At 50.4% G+C, this 23847-nt stretch overlaps 1 long non-coding RNA gene across 1 annotated transcript in view; it reads left to right on the top strand.

Moving 5' to 3' along the window:
* LOC144339567 (uncharacterized) overlaps nt 1-15945 on the top strand; it is a 39603-nt gene extending 23658 nt beyond the window's left edge. The window contains exon 3 of the long non-coding RNA XR_013414738.1: nt 15875-15945. This is a non-coding gene — a long non-coding RNA (uncharacterized LOC144339567). The remainder of the gene's footprint in view (nt 1-15874) is intronic.
* Nucleotides 15946-23847: the final 7902 nt, after the last annotated feature.

Below are 23847 nucleotides of genomic sequence, written 5' to 3'. Positions count from 1 at the left end.
CTGAGTCCAGCGAGGCTGGCCCCGGGATCGACTCCTTGAGGACAGCGAGGCTGGCCCCGGGACCGGCTCCCTGAGGACAGCGAGGCTGTTTCTAGTAGCAGGTGGTTTATTTTGTGTTTTCCCCCTGGCTCCACACCCCGTTCTCAGAGACACGGCTGTCACAGGGGGACCAGCTGGGGCAGGGGAAGAGTGGAGGGCACCTGGTAGAAGTGGCCGTGGACTCTCTTAGGAACGATAACCGTGACACCTACCGTAGACGAAGATGTTGTTGGTCTGCACTCTTCTCGTGTTGGTCTGGGGCATACAGTGGCCGTGGGCTGGTGTGGTCCACAACCCCGGGCTCCGTGGTCCCTGACCCTGAAATCCCATCTGGTGCTGTGTCACGTTGGGCCAGCTGTCTCCTGAGGGGAAGGGAACAGGGAACAGCCCTCCCCGCATGGCCTCCCCAGCACCACCCACCCCCAGGACCTCCACTGTTGACCCTGCTGGGGGCTCCTCTCTCCTGGGGGGACCTTGTCCCAACAAGAGGACTCCATGGGCTGCAGGAGGTGTCGAGCTATTTTCTCTCCTGGAACTGGGTTGCTGGCAGCTCCCAGATGCAGGAGGAAAGGCTCAGAAGTGCCTTCATAATAAGGAGTTGTTGACGTGAACTTTGGACAGCAAACACTGCTTACATTTCCTTTTCCATTTTGATGCGTTAATGGTGTGCGGCAACACCGTGACACACGGGGATGCAGGTGATGGGTGACCCCCCCGCAAGGGGGCCATGCACCTGTTTGATAAGAAGGCATGCTTCTCTTACTGCAAATAAAAACTTTTAATGGTTTTCTGCCAGAAAGACCCTGTCCTTTATGTAGGATACATAGAGGATCATTTGGCAAGGGATTGGGGATTTGGGGTTAAACTAAAAACAAATTAATTTCATTTTGTAGCACTCTGAACCCATTTGAGTTAATTATTCATTGAGAATTTGAATAGCACACACTGTTCTGACTTCCATTTTCCCCCTAATGAACGGCATTTGCTGTAACATGACAAAACCCTTAGTCTTAGAATTACTGGGTAATGTGGAAAAAGTCAAAGTTGGTTCTCTGTTGTTTTGCTTTAAGGAAATTATATTACTTTGCAGCCACTTAGTTTTCTCCTTTCCAGTAAGAAAAATTGCTTTCTTACTACCTGAAGATTCGTGAAGGTCAAGGGGACACAGGCTGCAGTGCATTAAAAGCCACCATCAAATGTGGACGTGGACCGAGTTTTCCCCTGTTCTCTCCCACCATCAAATGTGGATGTGGACTCAGTTTCCCCCTGGTCTCGCCCATCATCAAATGTGGACTTTGACCCAGTTTCCCCGTGTTCTCGCCCATCATCAAACGTGGACGTGGACCCAGTTTCCCCCGTTCTCTCCCACCATCAAATGTGGACGTGGACCCAGCTTCCCCGTTCTTGCTAACCATCAAATGTGGACTTGGACACACTTTCCCTCTGTTCTTGCCCACCATCAAATGTGGGCACGGATTCAGTTTCCCTCTGTTCTTGCCCACCATCAAATATAGATGTGGACCTAGTTACCTTCTGTTCTCACCCACCATCAAATGTGGGTGTGGACCCAATTTCCTTCTGTTCTTGCCCACCATCAAATGTGGACATGGACTCAGTTTCCCTCTGTTCGTGCCTACCTTGCCACCATGGCTCATTTCACAATCACTCAGGAAAGGAAGAAACATTATTTTTAATAGGCATAAAGGCAGTTGTTTTTAACCTAAGGAACAGGACATAATTCCAGCAATGGAAATGACCAGCCGAGTGGGTCTGTGTGAGGTTTGGAAGAAAAAAAGTATTTTAAGTTCCCCTCTCTGTGTGTGCCCACCTCCCCCAGTTGAGAGTCACAGATTTAATTACTTTAATTTTGAGCTTAAAATAATTTGACAACCTAACAAAAACTACTACAGTCCTATAAAATTCTACTGTGTGTTTGGTTTTTCAGTTGCTTTTCTGAATATGGTAAATGAATGCATTATGAGTTGTTATTTTAGTAATTGCTGTAAAAATTAATGTATGTTATAACCAAGTGTTATAAAGTTAATTTAGCACCAAAGGAAAGCTAAAGCTGCATTGATTTCCCAGTGTAGTTGTGCATAACAACGGCTCCATGAGGCAGGCGCTGTGACCCTGCAGTCTGGTGGGAGCAGGTGCCACCTGGCTGGTGCGTTCGCTGCCCGTCCCCTCTTGCTGCCAGGCAGCTTTGCAGTTTCCAGGCTATGCGGGAGTTGAGGCCGGTGGTCAGTAAGAGACGGTGGGGAGTTGGGTGGTGCAGGTTGACGTGGGGTGGAAGGAGGCGTGGAGAGCCTGGGAAAGGCTGGACAGCAGCTCCGGTACCTGCACAGGGGAGCAGGGTGCAGCGGCACGGGACAGTGAGTAGCTCCTGGAAACAGCCCTTGGGGTTTCTATAGACGAGTCTGTCTTCAGCTCTGCATCCCTTTCCTGCTGAGTCCGGGTGGAGGGTGGAGGCGTCGAGCGCTTGTTTCTCCAGGTGAGGGCCCATCGGACACAGCCAGTGTTTCCTGGAGTCCCCTCACCTGGGAACGTGCCCCTGCTCTTTTCAGAACAAAAGAAATCTTAGTTAAACTTGACACATCACCTTTCCAGAAGGTGTTTAAGTCTGTATGCCTGTTAAGTCACCTAACTTTAAAGAGTAATGATACAATATGCTTCTTTTTAGGGGAGAAAACCTAGCTGATTTAAAAGATAAAATCAGAGGTTGGGGTCGCAGCATTGTGGAGGAGACTTGGTTTATGTCCTAGTGGGCAGCAGTGTTTCCTCAACTATGGTGTTTGCTCTATTATTACACTACAGAGGTGACACTTCAAACATAAGGAAATGGAAGTCAAAACAGCCCCCCCCCATTCAGAGATAAACGTTATCAACATATTCATGCACTTCCTTCTGCTGTTTTTGCTCTTCACTTTTTATTTTAAGGCCACGTTCGTAGGATGGATATATAATTGTTTATGGTGACTTTAAAAGCACCTTTCTTGCTAAAAGGAGTATTTTTTCAGTCTGGAAAATTTAGACAACATGTTTTGTTTAAAAATTAATTATAATACCACCGTGAAGTCATCAATGTTTTTATACATTTTCTTGGTCTCTTTATGGACTTAATAGATACAATTTAACAAATTGGAAATAACGTAATTTTATGCATAAAATGTTTCTTGGCATTAGAGATGGAGCAGAGAGGAGGCACAGGGCTTCCCGCTGGCTGAGGTCCTCCCAGGGTGTGACCAGCAGCCTCCCAAGTTTAGGGTCTGCACGGAGTAAGATTTCTAAATTGCCTTACACCACAACCCCTGCAGCCATGCATCCCTTTGATAAGGGGGTGTACTCTGATAGATTTTTCAAGACAAGAGTTTGCTGGATCTGAGGCTGTTTCAGCTGCTTCTGGAGATGGCAGCTCTGGGACGTTTGTGCCAGCTCTCCCTCAAGACCCCACGGATGCCACATCCTCATCTTTTGGAACCCAGTGTTGTAGAGGAGAAGTCTGAAGCCAGTTTGATTTTTGCTTCTTGGTAGGAAACTGATGTTTTCAGGCTTTTCCCCTTTATTTCCATAATGAAGATGATGTCCCACCTCATCCAGAGGTGTGTTTGTTACCTTGTCGGGAATGTCCAGCCCTTATGTGCCCCTTCAGGTCCTCGGTCCCTTTCTCAACTTCCTCGCAATCCTCCCCATCTCATCCATCTTCACTGTATGTAATTCTGTTATTTTTTTCATTTTTGTGCTCACTTTCCCATGCGACTTTTGTTCTTGTTTCACAGATGCCCGTGCCAAACTTTATGTCTGGGGCTCGAGGGTCGTGTTTTATTCTGTCTGCCTCTGCATGTACTTTTGAGAAGTGAGGTTGGAGGTTGCCCCCCAGGTGCTGTTTCAGCTGGACCTGCCCAGACTCTGTGAATTGGGGGCGTCGGGCAAAGCCCATGTGGCTCTATGGTGGCCCGTGTTGCTGAACCGTACATCTGAGGTTTGGGGGCCGTGTTTCATTCTGTCTGCCTCTGCATGTACTTTTGAGAAGTGAGGGTGGGGTTGCCCCCTGGGTGTTTCAGCTGCACCTGCCCAGACTCCCTGAAGTGGGAACGTCGGGCAGAACCCGTGTGGCTCTACGGTGGGCTCTGGTGCTGACAGAGCAAGAAGCCGCACTCCCAGGACGTGCTTGCAGCTGTGGGCAGGACTGGGATTGTGACAGGATCATTTCCTTCTCTAAAATACATCTCAACTGTTATCCAGAGGGTTGGCTGCAGGCTTTCAACAGCTTCACTCTTCTTAGTGACCAGGAGACAATTCACTAAACAGAGTTGCCGTCAGGGTTTAATTAGGAATTTCTGCGAGTGGCTGGTGGTACAGCTCCCTCTGCAAGCCTCCTGCAGCCTCCCCGTCCCCACTCTTGGGCCCAGCCACCTGCATTGGTCTGTGGAGGCTGCACATTCTCTGTTCTCCTAAGGGGCTCCTGGACTTCGGGACAGCCTTGGTAAGTTGATGTGTAACTCCCAGTCTCTTCTCTCTTTAAGTAAGTACGTTCATGGAATCCTGATCTTCGAAATTGTTTCATCTTTGTAAAACAGCCACAGTTTCCTAAGCCACCTTGTGTCTGAATGTGAATCACTTGTTATTTTTCACTGCAGAATGAACAGAACTGGAATCATAAGATTTAGAAGGTGATGAAGACAGAGGTTAGCGTATTCCATTTTCTCATCTTTTCCTTACACTTTTTCCTTAAATGCACCCCTCGTATGTCTGTGAAGTTCTTCCCAATTCTGTAACGTCACTCCATCCTCAAGTGGAACATTTGTGAACAGTAACAAGTATTGATGTCTACACCTCTGCAACCCAGCTGGAATTAATGCTTTTTATTTATGAATGGATGGTCATCAGATGGCCAGAGGGATTCCCTGTGAATTGCGGGGGTCCTCATGCCTGCTTGTGAGTGACATGCACATGGCGAGGGCTAGGGAATCTGAGTCTCTGTGATTCGAGTATTGACATCATTTACTCTTTGAGCTTTGCATGCTCCTGGGTGGCACAGCACAGCTGACATGGAGTGGGGCAAGGGCTTGTTCCACGAGTTTCTGTGTTTTTGTTGTTGTTGTTGTTGTTGTTATTTTTTTTGAGATGGAGTCTCTCTCTGTCACCCAGGCTGGAGTGCAGTGGCGCGATCCAGGCTCACTGAAAGCTCCGCCTCCCGTGTTCACACCATTCTCCTGCCCCAGCCTCCCGAGTAGCTGTGACTACAGGTGCCCGCACCACGCCCTGCTAAATTTTTTGTATTTTTAGTAGAGACGGGGTTTCAGTGTTAAGCAGGATGGTCTCGATCTCCTGACATTGTGATCCACCCGCCTTGGCCTCCAGAAGTGCTGGGATTGCAGGCGTGAGCCACCGTGCCTGGCTTGTTTTTGTTTTTTTGAGACGGAGTCTTGCTCTGTCGTCCAGATTGAAGTGCAGTGTCATGATCTAGGCTCACTGCAACCTCCACTCACTGCAACCTCCGCCTTTCAGTTCGAGCAATTCTCTTGCCTCAGCCCCCCTAGTAGCTGGGATTACAGGCATGTGCCACCATGCCTGGCTGATTTTTGTATTTTTAGTAGAGACAGGATTTTGCCATGTTGGTCGGCTGGTCTTAAACTGTTGGCCCCATGATCCGCCCGCCTTGGCCTCCCAAAGTGCTGAGATTACAGGCATGGGTCACTGCACCCGGCCCTGTGTTTGACTCTTAAATCTTCTTTTTCTTTTTAATATTTCTGTTTCTGGATGGCCACTCAGTGGATATGGAGGAAGAGTTCACAGATGTCCGTATTACATTTCTTACTTAAATTAGCCTCCCTTGAACACTGCTATAGGGTACAGATGAATGAAGGGCTGAAAGGGTGGTTGCGTCCCAGTAAGTGTGAGCGTGGAGCTGGTCTGTGAGACCCCGGTGCCAGTGAAGGCACCCGTGTGAGATGGCCTGGGATGGGGGTGTGCAGAGCTCTGACCATAGCACACACCCTTCAGCTTTGATGTTTCAGGCCATTGCTCTGGTCATCAGTGAGCAGAAGGTCTAACAGCAGTGATATTTATCACTAGCTGTGTTGGCCAGTGTGTTAGGAGGGTGAACCTGTTTGACTTAAGCTGTTTGACGGGTTTGCATTTAAATAGACAACTGGTGACCTGGTGCCTGGACGCTTGCTCTGTGACTTGCCCTACGTGGCTTCTCCCTCTGGTATGCATTAGATGAGATGGGCGTGTTTAGGGTGGTGTGGCCCTAGACTAGAAATGCAAACCCTGCCTCACCCCAGATCTGCCCCACCCCAGTGTGACTTTTGGAGGTGGAGGCCCAGCATCTCACCTGCCCTCCAGGTGGGCCTGAGGATGCTGAGGTTTCAGAACGCTGCTTTGCTGGCACTCCAGCAAGTCCTGCTTAAAGAGGCCAGGATCTGAAATGGCAGGTTACCAAATTGTATAGCAGAAAAATAGAAACGTTTCCTTAGAATGAGCGTAGGAAGAAAAATGATTTCCTTCACCATATCTGGAAAAGATTTCAAATTAGCAGGCACTATTTGGAATTATTAGTGGTCTCCTGTATTTCTTATCTTTTTTTTGTTTTTTGTTTTTTCTTTATTTTGATACAGGGTCTCACCCTGATGCCCAGGCTGGAGTGCAGTGGTGCAATCTTGGCTCCCTGCAACCTCCGCCTCCTGGACTCAGGTGATCGTCTCACCTCAGCCCCCTGAGTATCTGGGACTACAGGCACGATACCATACCTGGCTAATTTTTTTTTTTTTTTTTTTTTTTTTTTTTTGTAGAGACGAGTCTTGCTATGTTGCCCAGGGTGGTCTCAAATTCAAGCATTTGTCCTGCCTCAGTCTCCCAAAATGCTTCTGTACCCCTGACCCAACAAGGAAGGACAAGAGGCGTGAGCCACACTCCTGGCCTCCTGTCTTTCCTTGTTGGAGCAGGGATGTAGAAGCACTTGCCGCAGCTGACTTGAGTATATCTCGTTTTGCTTTGTTTTCGTCACGGGTAACCTGGCAGTGCTGTGCACCAGCGCTGCTGGCCAGCTGTTTTTTCAATGGACTGGCAGAAAATCAAACTGAGACCCGGGTTCCTTTCTCCCCGGGTACTGACCAGGTGGGAGAGGAAGGACGTTATCTGAGTATCAACTTCATGAGGGGTGGTGGGGAAACGTCAACTTTAAGGTGCCTGGGATCTAAGGCATGGAACCCAGAGTGCAGCGGAACATAGGGGATGTAGCCTTGGGAGCAGAGAGGTGCGGACCAGTGCCCTCGTTCCTGGCAGGTTCTGAGTGCAAGAAAAGGTTAGTGACCCAGCCGAAGTCACGGAGCAACCTGCCAAGACCTGCCTGGATGTGTGGCTGGCATCTGTGCTGGCCCCAAAACTGCCCATTTGGGGATTCCTTGCAGTTTCAGACCCATCTAGGGGTCCGGAGAGGGTCCCAACCATGACCTCAAAGAACGAGGTGTTGCCTTGAGATCCTCCAAGGTGAGGGTAGGAATTTTTTTTTTTTTTCAATTAGCAATAATTTGTTGTGAATGATCTTGGATCTATTTTCCACTTCTTTGTATAGGAAGAGAGACAGAATAAAAAGTCTCAATGTGCCAGATGCCGTGTAATGAAGTCGTGGGGTTAACATTGTTGATTATTATGTAACATCACGTTAAGTGGAACATATTCACACGTGTCCACAGCGTGTGCGTGTGCCCAGTCCGATGAGCACGTTGGGTTGGGGTCGCTGCTGGTTCATGCAGCCCCTCTGGGTGGTGCTTTCTCTTGACTTCCCAACAACTTTGCTGCTGCCTCTGTTGGAGTTCAGCCTTGACCAGCCTTGCTGCCACCAGGTTCTCGGGGCCTGTGCACCCTCTTCCCCGCGCGCACCCTCTACCCTGCGTGCACCTTCTTCCTGGGGTACACCCTCGTCTCCGCGAGCACCCTCGTCCTCCGTCCTGCCCACCCGGGGTCTGCTGTGTGTTTCTACTCAGCCCATGCCTGCCTCTTGCTGTGAGCTCAGTTTATTGAGGTGCGGTGAGAAACCAACAGAGGGGAGCAGTGTCCCAGCTTGTCAGGGCAGGAGGGAGCCTTGGGCATCTCTTCCCCAACTCTGGCGACCCACCCTTCACGATATAGTGCTGGGGAGAGAGGTGAGTTCTAAAGGTAAGACGGCCATGATTTCCTGAGTCTTAATTACCTCACACTGGGTCATCTGCCATGTCGCCTCATCGAAGGGCACCTCTAGAGACAAAGCAAAGCCTCTGGTGGCCGTGGGCGGGGTGGCCACGCCTGTCTGTGGGTTCTGTAGAACCTACCTAAAGCCCCTCCAGCCGTGGGGATGTTCAGGCACTTGCCGCCTGTAGGAAGTGTGCGTTAGCCGCGTGGTAGGTGCGGACGCCTGGAGGGACAGGCACAGGCCCACAGGCGTGGTGAGTGTGGGAGATTTAGCCACGTGGGGACGTGTGGAGGGATAAGCACAGGACCACAGGCGTGGCGGGTGTAGGAGAAAGTGCACAGAGTGCCCAGCAGATAGCGTGTGGTCAGCGGAAGCCGTGAACACAGGCCGGGCTCGGGAGAAACATTTGGAAATACACTTTAAGCAACATCAATCGATAATGCTGCGATTTGTTTTCCTCCCGTGGTCCAAAACACGTTCTAGAGATGCCGCTGCTTTGTGTGTACCTGAGACAAGGGTCTAAATGTATTAGGGCCTTGATGTAATCTGTAAGACAGGTACAAAATGCCTATTTCAACGAGGCACTGAACAAGAAAGCGTGCTCTAATCAGTGCAATGAGAATGCTTCATTGTCATAAGCAAAGTAAAATGCCTCCAAGGCGAGCTTGCCATGTGTTTAATGACCTTGGACACGAGCCTCCTAAACCTGCCAGAAAGTGCTTCCAGCGTGGCTTCATGCAGTGGTTTCATGCAGTGGCTTCAGTGGAGAATGTGCATATGTGGCTGATACTGAGAGCTGCGCAGCACCCTCCTGACCTGACGCATCCCGATGTGTGGGCCATGAGCCGGGCATCCTGACCTGACAGGTCCGCATGTGTGGACCATGAGCCGAGTAGCACCCTCTTGACCTGACGGGTCTCCTTGTGCCCATTGTGGGACCTCCGTCAGTCAAACAAGTGACACTTGTGAAACTGAATGCTGGGAGGAGGGTCCAGGATTGCACGCAGGCTCCGTGTCTCGTCCTTCTGAGGCCTTCTGGGAAGCCAGGAGGGCAGTGGGGTCTTTTGCGTGTTTCCTCCTGGTGGCTGTGAATTTGTACCAATGGCTTTTTGCAAAAGGGCCCGGAGGCGGAATCAGACCCTGTCTTAGAAAGGATGACGTCTTCATGGGCACCTCTTTCCACCACTCTAGTGCTCCTGTGATTTTTCAATATGTGCACCCTGCAGACTTCAGCCTGTTGGTGTCTTGGGGGAATAGATACCAGGATTGTTCCAATGTCTGCAAACCTGAAACAGGAATTTCTCTGCATTAAGTTGGTCACCAAAATGGGAGGTAAGGGGAGAGGGAAAGGAACTTCTTGGCCTCATCAGCCCTTTTCTTGAAACTCACAGTCAAACTTTGTCAAATTCTAGATGATGGTGCTTTAGTCGATGCATTTATGTATGTTATGTCTTGTTTTCTGAGTATGGTGCTTCGAGAATTTAAATATTAAGGTGAAATTGCCATGCACGGTTAAATTGGCACCATAATTTGACTCTCTGTAAAGCCTTTTGGTTTTCTGTTAGAGTGACTTACCATTTTTTGAGTTAACTGAAACAAACTCTGCTGTCAGCACGAAGGAACCACTGTATAGTTAGGACATCCAATTAAATAGAATTCTCCTAAATAGAGCGTGCTCTTTTCATAAATTTTAAAAATTCATCTATTCATCAAACACATATTGAGTACTTATCACCCTGGTTGCTAGTCACAGTTCATATATATTTTTAAGGAATTACTTCCCCCTAGCTCTGAAATAACATTGTATTTAGAATTTAGCCCAGAGGTGATTAAGCATGAACTTTCTCAGCAGTCTTGTTTTCATTTTTACTTGATAACATGTTCTCAGACTCGGTGCCCAGCTGACGTTACTGTGCATTGTCCCAGGCACACACCTGGCCGGCGCTGTGTCTCTGGGGCTTTAGAGCAGGAAGGAAGGGCTGCCAGGTGTCTGGCCCTTCCATGTTTCCCTGGGGGAAGGATTAGGCCTTGGGCAGGAGTCTTGGCTTGTCTTACTGGATTAGCTGGTGTCGTTCAGTCAGCTCTGCCTTGGTGTTAAGCTCTGGACTGACTCTGACCTCTGAATGGCAGAGGAGAGGATGGCGTTTTAGAATCAGTCATGCAGACCGGGGCACCCAGCAGGTCTCGGATAAAAAGTGGTGGCAATTGATCACTTCCCTTTTTGGGAGAACTGTGTGGATTGACTCAGACCTCTTTCTTTTGATTTTATCTTGAGACTTTGCAGAAGCAAAAATGCCTTTAAAAAAAATTAAATGATGGGCTTTTGTAATGTTTGTGTCTCCCCAAGATTCACAAGTTGGAATCCTCACCCGCGAGGAGATAGTGCTAGGAGGGGGAGCTTTGGGCGGTGAGGAGGTCGTGAGGGTCTCATAAATGGGATTTGTGCCCTCAAAAAAGGGACTACAGAGAGCTCCCTCGCTCCTTCCATGGTGTGCGGACCCAGTGAGAAGCGCCGTCTATGAACCAGGAAGCCCTCACCAGGCAAACCTGTCAGGCCTTGACTATGGACTTCCCAGCCTGAGACTGAGACTGAGAACTGTGAGAAATGAACTTGTGTCATTTGCCAGCCCCTGCCCAGCCTGTGGTGTGTTGTTAGAGCAGCCTGGGTGAACGAAGGCAGGTCGTGAATTTTCTGTCATGCTTTCTGGCTTCAGATACTTGCTAGGGAGATGTCACCATCTTACCCAGGTGGAAGTGTCTGGAATCAGACGTTCCGTTATGATTTGACCTTGTTCTTGCCCCACGCCTGTGCCTTTCGCACCTCCAGGTGTCTCGGCTGCCCGCGGCCCCTCCAAATGTTTCTGATTCGGGGTGTGGTGCTGGTCGCGGCCGTGCCGTCAGTGACCAGGAGTAGGAGCTCGCGCCCCTCGTGAAGCAGCAGCCTCACCCGGAAGCTGCCGAGAAGCATTTGACAGAAGGTGATCGCGCCTCGAGACTGAAACTTCCTGTTTACAGGGAATGGAGGTGCATAGTAGGGAATTTAATGATGGCCCTAGAAACAGATGCCTCTGGGGTAGGGGATATTCTGCAGGACAATGCAATGATCTTCTCGAAAAGTGAAGATCACAGATAAAAGGGGTGCGAGGCTGTCCCTGACTAAGACGGGGAAGGAGAGTCACTCAGCACAGTGTGTGGCCCGGATAGAAAAGACGTTTTCGGAACGATTGTGCTACCTGAACATAACCTGGACAACGATGCTCTGAAATCATTCTTGTCTGCCGATGATGGTACTCCGGCTGCAGAGGGGCCTTTATTCCTAGGGAACGTGTGCCTGAGGACTCGGTGAGGCAGCAGGAGCCTCTCACCTTCAAGTGGCTCCAGAGAAGAAACAAATCTGTCTCTCTGTCTGATCTACAGAGAGAGTGAGAAAGCAAATCTAACGAAATGTTAGCAGTTGTTGGAGCTCCACGTGGAGAAAACTTGACCACTCGTTGTACTGTTCTTCCACTTTTTAAATATGTTTGAACATTTTCATAATGAAAATGTGGGAAAGTAAAAATAAATCTGGAAATTAGAACGGAAGTGAGCCCAGCCAAGTGCTCTTGGGTTCAGCCGGGAAGAGCCAACGGTCCGTTGGTGTTCTCTCGACTCGTCGTGGGGATTTCCTCCTCCTGGGTTCACCACCTAGTTTTCCTTGTGATAGTTATTTTATACATAGCTATGAGCATAGGTGATACTGAAAACACACGTTTAGTGTGGTTTGTCATTAAGAATTTGGAGAACTGGCTAAATAAACCACTTGTACAGAGTTGAGATGAGCACTACCTGCCTCAGCGTCTGTGGTAACAGCTTCATTTGGGTGCAGAGCTTGGCAGAGGTTTGAGTGACTCTGTCTCGATGGTCCTCTGTCAGAGGACAAGGTTAAGCATCACCACCGAGGGCCCTGTTGAGCCTCTGGGCTGGAAGTAACCTCCCCCTGGCTGGTGAGGCAGCCTCTGAGGGCCTTTCCTGACAAAGCCCTTCACTGAGCTGCAGTTTGGCCATCTCTGCCCTCACCTCCCCGACTGCAGGGCCTCGAGGTCTCACCACCTCCAGCCTGAGCACCCAGTGCCCAGGGGCAATTTCCCACCTTCCCTGGGGGCTCAGGATTCTGGCTCCCGGGGCAGTGCCCGCAGCTGGGCCCCTCCTCCTGAGCTGGGGGTAAGGCTGGCCACGGCCTCCTGCTATGTCCCACTGGCCACTTCACCGCAGCTGCAGCCCTCACTGGGTGGCCCCTCCTGCTTCTGTTGGATGAGGAGATGCAGGCCTTCACCGAGGCTTCCTGGCCTCGCCCCTGCTGGCCCCAAGGCTGTGCCGCTTCCCCCTTCCCAGCCCCTGGTCTCTGTACAGTGTCTGTCAGGATGTCTGTCCATCTGTCCTTGACATTCTGTCCAGAAGCAGCCACTGTCATCTTAGTTTGTGAGGGGCGAGCAGAGCCCAGGTGCGGTCGATGTGGAGATGCTCATGCACTTCAGTGTGCAGGGAAGTGAGTTCCTTCATATCTACAGCCTCTGCACAGCCAGCTGGGAGCTCACCCCATTCACAGGTGGATGTGCCTTGTTTTTTGGCCCAATCACCTGCATTAACTCAGAAGAATCACAGTTCCCTGCTTTTCTGTCTTTCGTGACCGTCCACCTCCCTCCTCTGCCTGGGGCTGAATGGTGGGGTCTGTCGTGGGTTCGTGGGACCCTCTGTTCTTGTGCGGCCACCAGGAACTGTTATCCGGGCTGATTCCACAGGAGGAGTTTGGGGTGAGCTCCTGAGCGAGGGTTGGGAAGACTGACGTCTGTGTAAACCTTGCTTATTCATGGTTATTCCTCTCAGTCTTCTTAAATTGTGAAAAATTGGGGACCATTTTGAAATATGGATTTAGGTATGGATTGGTGAGGAGAGAACGTTGATCTAATTGGGTTTACGTTGTGTGTGATAATTTTACACTATCCTTGGGAAAAACTGAAGATGTTGACAGGGTCATGAGAATCGTTTCTTTCTTTCTTTCTTTCTTTCTTTTCTTTTTTTTTCTTTTTTTTTTTTTTGAGATGGAGTCTCACTCTTGTTGCCCAGGCTGGAGTGCAATGGTGCAATCTCGGCTCACTGCAAACTCTGCCTCCTGGGTTCAAACAATTCTCCTGCCTCAGTCCCCCAGTAGCTGAGATTATAGGCGCTCACCACCACGTCCAGCTAATTTTTTGTATTTTTGGCAGAGATGGGGTTTTGCTCTTAAGGGCATTGTTCATTAAGTATTAATTGGTGGCCTGCCGTTGAACTAATGTTAGTGTAGTGCTGACATCATCAGCCATGGCAGAAACTTACTTGGCATCCCTGGAAAAGAGGGCAGGGAAGCATAGTGCCCTGACACCACCTCATTCTCCAGTGCTACTTCCAACTCTGAGCTGATGGTCATTATGAGTGGATCTGCCCTGGACAATTAGTTTAGTGCAGCTGCCTTGGACAGTCAGGTTAAAAGTAACAAACCGTCACAAAACTCAGCTAATAAAATGTGAGGAGAGACATGGGGCACCAGGAAGGGGTGAGGCCTGTCTCCCTGTGTGCCATCTGTGTGGAGCCTCAGTACCTAGGGGACAGCGTTTACACAGAGCCCCAGGTTTTTATTAGCATTTCCCTGAATAAAATGTCACTTGTGAGCTGCGGACTGGGAGGCTTTTTCTGATTATTAGGTTTCGTAATGTGGGATCATCAGTAGGCAAGGTGGGCCTGAGGGCCATAGGATCTGGAGACTGTCCAGGGCTGCTTTCTGGGGATGACAGGCTTGTCCCTTCAGCAGTCAAGACACCAAAGAGAGTCTTTCTGAGAACAAAAGAGAGAAGCTTTTAAGGAAAAAAGCAGTTTCTCTCTCTGTTTGGGAGTTGAGTGCATTTTCCTATATTTACTCGGAGATGTTCCTTGGTTCCCACCATGTGCCATCGCCCCGCTATGGGGTAGGGTCACCCCACCGCGTACCTAACCCAGGAAAACTCCTTTGCAGTTATTTCAGAGGCTGTGTGCATTTCTCTTGCCTCAACGGGTAGAGTGAGTTTTTCTTCCTACTGTTTTTAGTCAGTTTTCTTAATCTAGCCTGTTACTGGGATAAGTTCCAGAGACGAGCAGTTTTAAAAACAATCTGTACGTTGCGTAGAGAGCAGTCCACCTGTAACCAGTTTGTTCCTGGAGGTACCGCAGTGGCCTTGGTTACGCGAGGGCCCCGTGGCTCAGGATGGGCCGAGGAAGGAGTGCGTGAGCAGTGGGCACTGGCCGGAGGCAGGGGAGGCGTGGCCACCTGTGGCTCGAACTCCCCCCATCCACTCTACCGCACCGCTGGGACGTGAACATTCTCGCCCTGGACGTTTTGTCTGAATGTTCAGTGCCCAGGCTCTTGGGTACACAGACGGCCCCGGGTTTTATTTCAAAAGGGTGTCGCGAACAGTGAAGTAACCCACGTGCCTAAGCTTTGATTGACATGAAGGAATGTAGAGGCTGCTGAAATCCTGGTCATTTTAGAACAAAGTATTTTATTAACAGTTTTCTAAAAGAAGGAAATCATTAAAAAATTGATCCCTGTTGAGGTAGAAGGATCTCGTCCTCATGCTCCTCAGTTCCTTCCAGAATCAGCTTCCAGTTCAGCTGCAGAACAGGTTCTGGTGGTGGCTGGAGCAGCCCAGGCAGGTGCCGTCAGGTCTAAGTTCACACTGGTGCCCGTGTGGTCTCCAGTTACGGTGCGGGCCGTGGGGTCTGAGTTCACACCATTGCCCATGTGGTCTCCAGTTACGGTGCTGGCCATGGAGTCTGAGTTCACACTGGTGCCTGCGTGGTCTTCAGTTACAGCGCTGGCCATTTGTGCCTTTCTGGGAAGTTAGAAGGAGGATCATTTCATCACGTCTCTGTCCTCCCACACCTGATCTATGCTGGGCCACCGTGAATTCTTCCTTTTAACTGTTTCTCTCATCACGGGCAACACTGGTGTTCTGTGGTCAATGTTTGCCATTTCTGAAAACGGATTCTGTGTTTCTTTATATAATCACCTGGTCTCTTTTACGAATTTCGCTTTTCTTTAAGAAAATCATCGTGCTTTTATCTCTTCAATCTCAACTCTGTTCCCTGACACAGGCTCTTACCAGCTCGAAAATTAAAAGTAATCTTTGATTATACTTAATACTTTCTAAAGTTTTCAAAAGTTTATCAGCATGTGGGTTACTGAACATTGACTGTTTATTTAATGGAAAATTAGATTCTAAGTAGAGTATTAGAGTGAAAATGATCTTTTGATTTTATTAAAATATTCAGGTAAAAATATTAAAATGCCTTCGCCAAACTTCATGCCTGTGTAGCGTGAAAACATTAAGCTGCTCTCTGCTCCCGGGAATGCATGAGTAGAGTATGTGTTTGAAAGCGTCATTCCAGTCTTAAGTTTTAGGTATTCTTAAAGGGGTTGGCTGGAGAAGTGACATTTAGCATTGAGTGAACGTTTGACAAAGATTTGTCTCGATATAAAAATAGTTAAAAACAATCTTTAGTGTTTCCTGTCAGGGTTCACCCATTAAAGAATGGTCTTGTAAAAAACTCATCGAGAGTGTCGGCGCCCAGAGGTGCTACCTTGCCCACAGTTGTGTCATCTGCTGTCACCAGGCGACACGCCCAGCGTTTAGCTGCACGTCAGATGTGGCCACGGGGCCACAGGACATCCCTGCGGACGGATGTTCTTATGCAGATTAATGAGGATGGAGACCGCTGCAGAACTGTAAGCCCCCCAGGGGCTGACGGAAGCCTGGGAATACCCGAGACACCAGAGTCGCTGCTGCCCTGGGTGGAAGGAAACCTGCCCTGGAAGATGGGAAATGCAATAAGGAGAAAGTACCAAGGTACATGATGCTGTGAAAACGGAGATGTTTTAATTAAATTAACAATTAAAATCATTTTAATTATGTGAATTATTTGAATTCATGTTAGTTCTTTTTAGGAAATTAATACTTAAAGCAAGTTTGTTTTCTGAATTGTTTGATTTAATTGAGTCAGCACAAGAGTTAGCATTGATATCTGACCCTCTTCCAGGGTTGGGGCAGAGGAGATGGGGGCAGAGGAGACAGGCCTCCCACCCGCTGTCCCCTGGAGCTCAGCCAGAATTTCCCATTGAGGAGCCCTCAGCTCCCTGAGAGCCAGGAGCTCTTGCGGAGAAGCCGCTGTCGGCATGCCACCCGCTTTGATGGCCCTGCTCTGCCATCCCCGCGCTCCAAGGGCCGGACCCTGCCGCTGCCTGTGCCAGACGGGTCTCAGGGAGGTGCCAGCCAGGGGTTATGCATGGCGGGGCCTGGGCATCGCTGTCCGGATTCCGTGGCTGCCGGTTTCATTCTCTCGCTGTTTGTCCCCCTAGCAAGACTCATGAGGTTCCTTGAGGACAAGACCCCCTCCTGCCACCTGGTCTGTTTCCTGAACGTTCTCTGCACCAGTACAGCCCCGGGATGCAGCCCTCGGGAATCAGGGTGTCGGCCATAGTAGGGCGGGTCGCTCTGCTGGGCACCATGATGGATGTTAACCGCTGTGCTTCACTTTGGGGACGTGTTTAAGTACAAAAGTAATTTTAAAATTTCACCATTATTTCAAGACAGCTAAGAGCCTATTAGCACAGAATCCCTGGTCTGAATGAAATCAAACGGTTCTTATTAATTATTCATGATGCCACGAATATGTAGCCTTATTTTTTATAATTGCCAGTCTGTATAATTAACCTTTCATTTGGTTAAAGTACTTAACACTAAGTAGAGCTGTAATTTCAACTGTTTATAAAGCATATGGAAGAATGTTTAAATGTTTAATTAGAACCACTTTTTTTAGTTTCATAGAGAATTTTTTTTCTTGTCAACGAGGGTATTTAATTATTTAAACCAAAAGAGAAAAACAGACCAGAAAAGAAAAACAACTAGTAAAGCTCGGAACTGCGAAGGTGGCATCATTCCGTTAGTCTCGGATTTTGCTTCCTGGCTTTGTGACGTGGTCAGAGTCCTTGTCTTTGATTTCCTAACACAAGTTGTTAAAGTTGGAAGTGAGTGTGAAATTGAGTTAGTCTAGCTTTATTCTTTCACGGATGAGAAGTGAATTATCTTCAGCAAGGTGGGTGCAGGCGTGGTCCCCGGGGGTCACTGTGGTGAACAGGCCGCCCTTGTGGGGAGCCAAGTTCGTCATCACTGGGACAGAGCCCAGGACACTTCCCCGGCTGGCCAGCCTCTTCCTAGAACCTCACACATTGCAAAGGATGGAGTCCAGATCTATACCGTGAAGAAACGAGGGTGGTTACAGAAAGCACCACGATCTCAGCTGAGTGGCTCTGAGCACCCCAACGTTGGGGCACCTCAGCATCCTGTGTGGCTCAGGCTGTGCCCAGCAGGGAGGCCGGCCCGATCGAGCTGCGGTCTCCACCCTGAGAGTGAGGGCTCCTTCCCCCAGCGCGAGTTAAAGCACCGTGTGTCCACTTGTGCAGTGGCTGGTCCCAGTGGCCCTGGAGGGCTGAAACCCTGGGTCCCGCCACTGGTCCGGGGCATCCGTTTCCCCTTCCTGCAGTTCCTGTGTCTGTGTGTCCAGGGGGCTCCGATCCCTGTCTTAGGACCATGGCTGAGGAGTCAAGTTCACCCGCTTTGGAGCTGGCCCGGATCTTGGTTCTGTGGATCCTCGCTGTGTGGCTCTGGAGCAGTTCTGTCCTCAGGAGATGGATCCTCACAGCCGCCTCTTGGGGCCATGAGGAGAATTAATAGGACGACCCCCGGGTAGCTGCTCAAAGCCCTGTGCGGGGCCAGCCCTGTGTCTCCACCAGTTCCTTTGCTCTGTGCTCCCCCCCACTGTCACATCGCCAGCCTTTATTTCCTTTTCCTTAGACCCAGACAGCGAATGCTCCGCTGGTCTTGGCAGCCCCTTCTCTAGTCTATCCTCAAATCACTTCCTGACGGACAGCCATGACTAGCCATCGGCGTGACCAAAACCCCACAAAATAGAACCCAACTTTCCTATTAAGCTGTACAGAGCTGTCCCAGCCCCACTTCCCACAGGCTGGCCTCATTCACCATGGGATCCGTGGTTCTCACCTGGGGCTGGGGGTGCCCCTGGCATCTGGTGGGGAGTGTCAGGGATGTCCCTCCAGGCCCAGTACAGTCCCCCAGCCAGAGGCCGGCAGACAGCAGCACCCAACCTGATGTCCCTGTGGTTCCCCGAGGCTGGCTGTGCTTTGCTGCCTCTACATGCTCTCAGACGTGTGCCCTCTCTCCACCTTCACTGGTTAGCAGTGTTCCATCCATTAGAGCTCAAAGCACTGCCTCCCGGCAATGCAGCCCCTTCTCCTGGCCTGCCGTCTGCCTGTGCCCCACGGTCTGTACCGTGTCCTCACGGACCGATCAGAGCGAGGCTCCCAGGGATGGAAAGGTTCCTGCTTGTGTCTGCTTGTGTCTCTGTCCCGCCTTCTCTGGACCCGGCACCGTGGCCTTTGCCGACAGAGGTCTTGGGTTGATTGTCAGCGAAGCAGACAATCTATATGGCTCTAAATGGCTGTGAACATGCTTGATTGGGTTATTTTAAAAATAGTTGTATATGTAAACATTTGAGTGTGACACAGGTGGATTTTTGGGCTAATGGTCTTGTTCTTCAGGGAGTAACCACAGGCCCATCCACAAGGACCATTTCCAGCTGATTTATGGAACGCTGTTCTACCTGGTTAATTTTCAACATTATCTCAGCCTGAGAGGTAGGTCAGCATGTGACGAAGTTCACTGGTTTGAATCCTAATCTGCTCCTTAGGAGCTGCACCTTCCATGCCTTCGTTTCTTCCTTGGTTAGGTAGGGAAGATATGAGCTACCTCAGAGTTGTGAGTGAGGCCTGCATCGAGTGACCACATTAAAGTGACAAGGACTGCACCCGGAGTGTTGATATTTAAAGACCTTTAAACATCGCGATGCCGCATTTTGGTACCCAGGTAAAACAGCAAAGTTCTTTCAGATGCAGACACAGACCCTCGGTGAGGTGGGGGGCTGATGGCAGGAGGTGGACCACCGACCCTGTAACGAGGGCGTGGTCTGTTCGAGGCTGAACGAAGTGCACATCATTGCATGTACCACGGAAGTCCCTCTCGTGAAGTCCTGGAAGGGTCCATGTGGCTGAGCCGTGTGGTCTGTCCATGACGTCTGGCAGGAGCAGAGCTTTCGGGTGCAGCCTTGCTGTTGTGCGCACAGCCCTCAACGGTCTCAAAAGTCTGAGGCTTAAAGCAGGCTTGGGGTTTCCTTACACCTCCTGGACATCTAATTTGCCTGGCAAACATGTTTTTCTTGGGTGTAAAGGTGAAGGAGTGGGTGATTCTGGTGAAAGTGTACTAATTACTGCACTTCTGGGTCAGTGGCGCTTGGTTGAAGACACTATCTGCCCTGGATGGACATCTCTGGGATGCTGAGAACCGGTGGCTGGATGTCGCGGGGTTGCCAAGAAGATGCCAATTTTTTCCTTTTTCCTGAGTAACAACACCCTACTTTGTTTAGGGAAGCAGCACACCCAGCTGAAAATCCAATTCTCTTGTACGGCGGAGCGGCTGGTGACACAGGTCCAGATGCTGGGATGTTGATGGGGGGTCCTGTAGTGGGAGGTGTCAGGAGGCTTTCCTGACCCACAGCAGCCCTGGGCCCTTGTCCGGCCTTCTTGCCCGGGGCATGACACCTGGAGGGAAAGCAGCTTCGGGGGCCCGAGGGCCAGAAGGCAGAGTCCTGGCGTGTGAGGCAGGCCTGGGCCAGGCTCCTCGGAGGATGTCACAGACCTGCTGCCCATGCAGGGACCACCCACCTCTGAGCCCCACGCAGATTTTCCTCCATAGCCGAGTGAAATCCTGGTACAGCGAGTGAGGCAGTCAGAGGCACCTTTTGTGGAAGGAGGACAAAGCTGGAGAGAAAGAGGTTTTCCTAAAGGCACAAGGCGCTGATTCTGCGTTAGGGATAATTCCTAGGAGTGTGGTTGCTGGTGGGTGGAAAACTAGCCAGAGAATAAGTGGGAGTGGCACTTGCTGGTATTTAACTGATTCGTTCACGAATGGTCCGAACAGTTCCAGTGAAAAGAACATTTCGGACACAGAAGTTTTCATCCTGCCTGACAATGAGCATGACCGTGGGCTGTTCCATCCTTCCTGGGAGACAGTGAGAGGGTCTCAGGCCCTTCCGGCCCTGTGCTGTGCCCCATCCCAGGGTGTGTGCCCCATCCCGAATAGGCTGGAATGCCTCTGGGTGCAGCTGAGCCTCTTGAAAAGGGAAGAGACATGTGATGTGCTCTGGCTGAACAGGAAAACGAGGGAGGACAGGGAGAGGGGCCTGGAGGTGAGGAGGATGGTGAGCAACACTGGGGACAGAGGAAGTAGGGTAACACCAGGGACAGGGGGACGGAGGGTAAGGCCGGGGACAGGGGCATGGAGGGTAACGCCGGGGACAGGAGATGGAGGGTAACACCACTTCTCCAGGTGCCTTTGGGGGATGCTGCCGCCTCTCGCACCCCAGAGTGAAGTCAACAGGATTCTGTTCCGAGGAGCCCCAGAGCCTGGCAGCTGGGATTGTCGCAGTATGAACCACTGTTCACTAGCTCTGCACCCTGGGACAGGCTCCCTGGTGTTTCCACCCTGGTTTCCCATCTGGACAGTGGGACCCTGAGTGTGCCCGTCCCAGCTGCGCCCAGAGCCCTGGACTCCAGCGTGTCGTCGGCACTCATTAGCGTTTCTTTTGTTGTGGTCCGTGGACGAAGTGGCTCTCTCTTTGTGTGTTCACAGCCCTCCTGCTCACTTTACCTTCTGGGAACACTTTTTACATAGCTTCGTATGTGGGGAGGACTCGAGTGATTAATGGAATGTTTCATCAGGTGCAGTTCTTCTGTTTCCCAGTTTTGACACAACATTTGGTGAAATTTCCAGGGACTCCTGTGGTCAGCCTCACGGTTTCACTCTGTCACTTTCTAATGCAGTATTCTTTGGGAGTCTCTTCAATTAAGCGCCATCATTTAAAAATAAGTTTTATAATATGCAGTTTCAGGTTAATTCTTTACCTTTGTGTCTCAGGCAGTACTACCTACCTGTGAGTAGTCACAAAGGTTCACGCAGTTTTCTCTAGCTGTCCCTAGCTCGTAGCTCAGCAGGTCCCTTCAGATGAGTCAGCCAGCTGTGTACCTGCATGTTCAGGATACTTGTCAGGGGCCTTCCTCAGAGCAAGACCGACGCTCACCTCATCCTTGGGACTTTGGAGCCCGCCCTGGAGAGACTCCAGCCACGTCCAAAGGGGCCGTCCGGGTCCCACAGGCTGGTGGGAGTGACTTCTGAGCCACTCCAGACCACACTTTGTGTTCCTACACCCCACAAAGCGACTTAAAGTGCCATGTTCTGGTGCTGTGTGCCTCACCAGTGTGCCACACAAGCCTGCACGGGGATCTGAGCGGGCGCTGCCTTCCTCAGGCTATGCTGGAGTTTTGGGGCAACTGGAGCACTCCTGGCTGTGATTCTCGCCACTGTCTGGGCTTCCCTAGAGGGTCTCACCTGCAGCGTGAGGACCACATCGGCAGCCACTGAGGAGCCGCCAGGTGCAGCGTTGGTCCCACTCAGTCCTTCTCGACTTTGGTGAGAGAGTAGACAGCAAAACTTCAGCTGGGAGCCCCAGGCCTTCTCTGCTTGGGGCCCTGGGACTGACATAGCACAGATCCTGCCATCCATGTGCTGGGGGCCCCGCCGTGCGGCTCCCTCCTCTGGTCAGGGGCTGCACCCTTGGGCTGTGCAGCTCCTGGTTCTCACACTCAGGGGCCCAGGGAGGGTGGTGGATGAAGAGAGAAGGAGAAGGGTGGCAGTTTGAGCCCAATTGTGTTGGCTTCATCTTCCGCCTCTTGTCCCTAAGTACATTGGCAAAGTTTTCCAGGTGAAAACTCAGAAGAGATTTTTAATGACTGGAATCTGTGAATTCCATGGAAGCCAAGTCTGTCCACCTCTTTCACCCACCTCATTTCTCCCCGTTGGGGCTGATTTTGGCAGCGTTCATAGGGGCAGGGACGGAAGGGGTGGGGGCCAGCCGTCGGCCCTGTGTCCCTCCCTTCCTCCCCTCAGCGCCACAGCATTTCGGTGTCATCCCCTTCCGTGCACGCGTCCTCATGAAAACCAAGTGCGGCTGGAGGGAGATGCCTGCGCCCACTCCCGTGACCTTCCCGGCTGGCCTGGCTGCAGTGGCCTCTCGGCAGGCATCTTTCTGGTGCTGCCTCCGTGCCCCTCCCATCACCTGATGCTCGTGTTCCTGAATCTTCACGCGTGTGCTCTGTGCAGCCACCTCACGGGCTCCCTGGGAACGGAGACAGTGTCTCACACTGGTCAGAATGCTCTTCTCTGTCCACTGAATAGTCCAACACAGAATCATTCCTCTGTGATTATTTGTGCTTTGTTATGTAGAACTAGAATAAAGAAAAAGTGAATTTAGACATTACAGCCATCAGGTTGAAGCTTAGTAATTGCATTAGGGAATTAAATGGAAGCATTTGAGCTTCTCGAGTTCTAATTCCACATCTTCGTATCCCCATCACCCCATACCCAGTGTCTAACAGAGCTCTTGGTCTAGGAGTTTCTTGATAAATGCTTACTGAATTGAACTGGACTGAGCTTAACATTCCCACCCAGAGATAGAAGCCAGTCCCTGAATAAATTGCATTTAGAATATGAGTTTGATGTTACTGTGGTAAGGGGTATCCTACACGTCATAATTCCTAGTCAATATCGGGTATTTAGTCAAATAGACTCAAGTATAGAGAAGCATAGGCCCATCTGGCAAAAGGGCAAGGCACGCTGCTTTAGGTCCAGGTCCCCAATATCAACTATGAAAATAAAACGTCAACTCCAATGACAGCCCTGTCCTCAGCTGGTCACTGTTTATGCTAACAATTATAAACAGCTTGAACTTGCTGTCCTGAGAGGCAACACACCCTCCATTCTCTCTGCAGTGTAGCTGCCTTGGTGGATGGAACATGCCCCTCCTCCCTCCCTCTCCCTATCCCTCCCTCCCCCCTCCTCTCTCCCTCCCTCTCCCCTCCTCTCTCCCTCCTTCCCCTCTCCTTCTTCCTATCTTCTCTCACCTTTCTCCCCCCACCTTCTCTCCTGGACAAGGGGCAGAAGAGAGGAGATCTCCGGAATCTTCTGCTTCATCCAAGCAGCTTGGGGGCAGCATCAACAGCTGCAATTTGGCTGCCCCAGCAGGTGCCTCAGGGCAGCCTTTCTAATGGGAATCCTGGAATCATGTCTTTCCTTAATGTGTCCTAAAGGCTGGAGGACATGAAGTGAAACAATGCTCCATGCTCAGTCCTGTGATTTTGTGTAATTATTGGACTTACTTTGAAATTTAACTAAATGATACCCAAGGTAGAGCATGAAAAAAAAGAAAAAACAGGCTATGGTGTTTGAAAAACAAACAAAACCGTTTGGTTTGTTGGTTTGTTCTTAGACCTTCACAGGCTCCTAGGTCACACGTTTCAGTTTCTTAGCAAGTGGCATTCTCTGCAGAAGCTGTGTCAGTCTCTGTTTGATGATGTCAGCCACAGCAGAAAGAAGCACTCCGTAGGCCCCGTGCTCAGCACC

This window comes from Macaca mulatta, chromosome 3, assembly GCF_049350105.2.
Source record: "Macaca mulatta isolate MMU2019108-1 chromosome 3, T2T-MMU8v2.0, whole genome shotgun sequence".
Lineage (NCBI taxonomy): Eukaryota > Metazoa > Chordata > Mammalia > Primates > Cercopithecidae > Macaca > Macaca mulatta.
The sequence above is the reverse complement of the archived record's forward strand: the minus strand, read 5'-3'. Positions and strand labels throughout refer to the sequence as shown.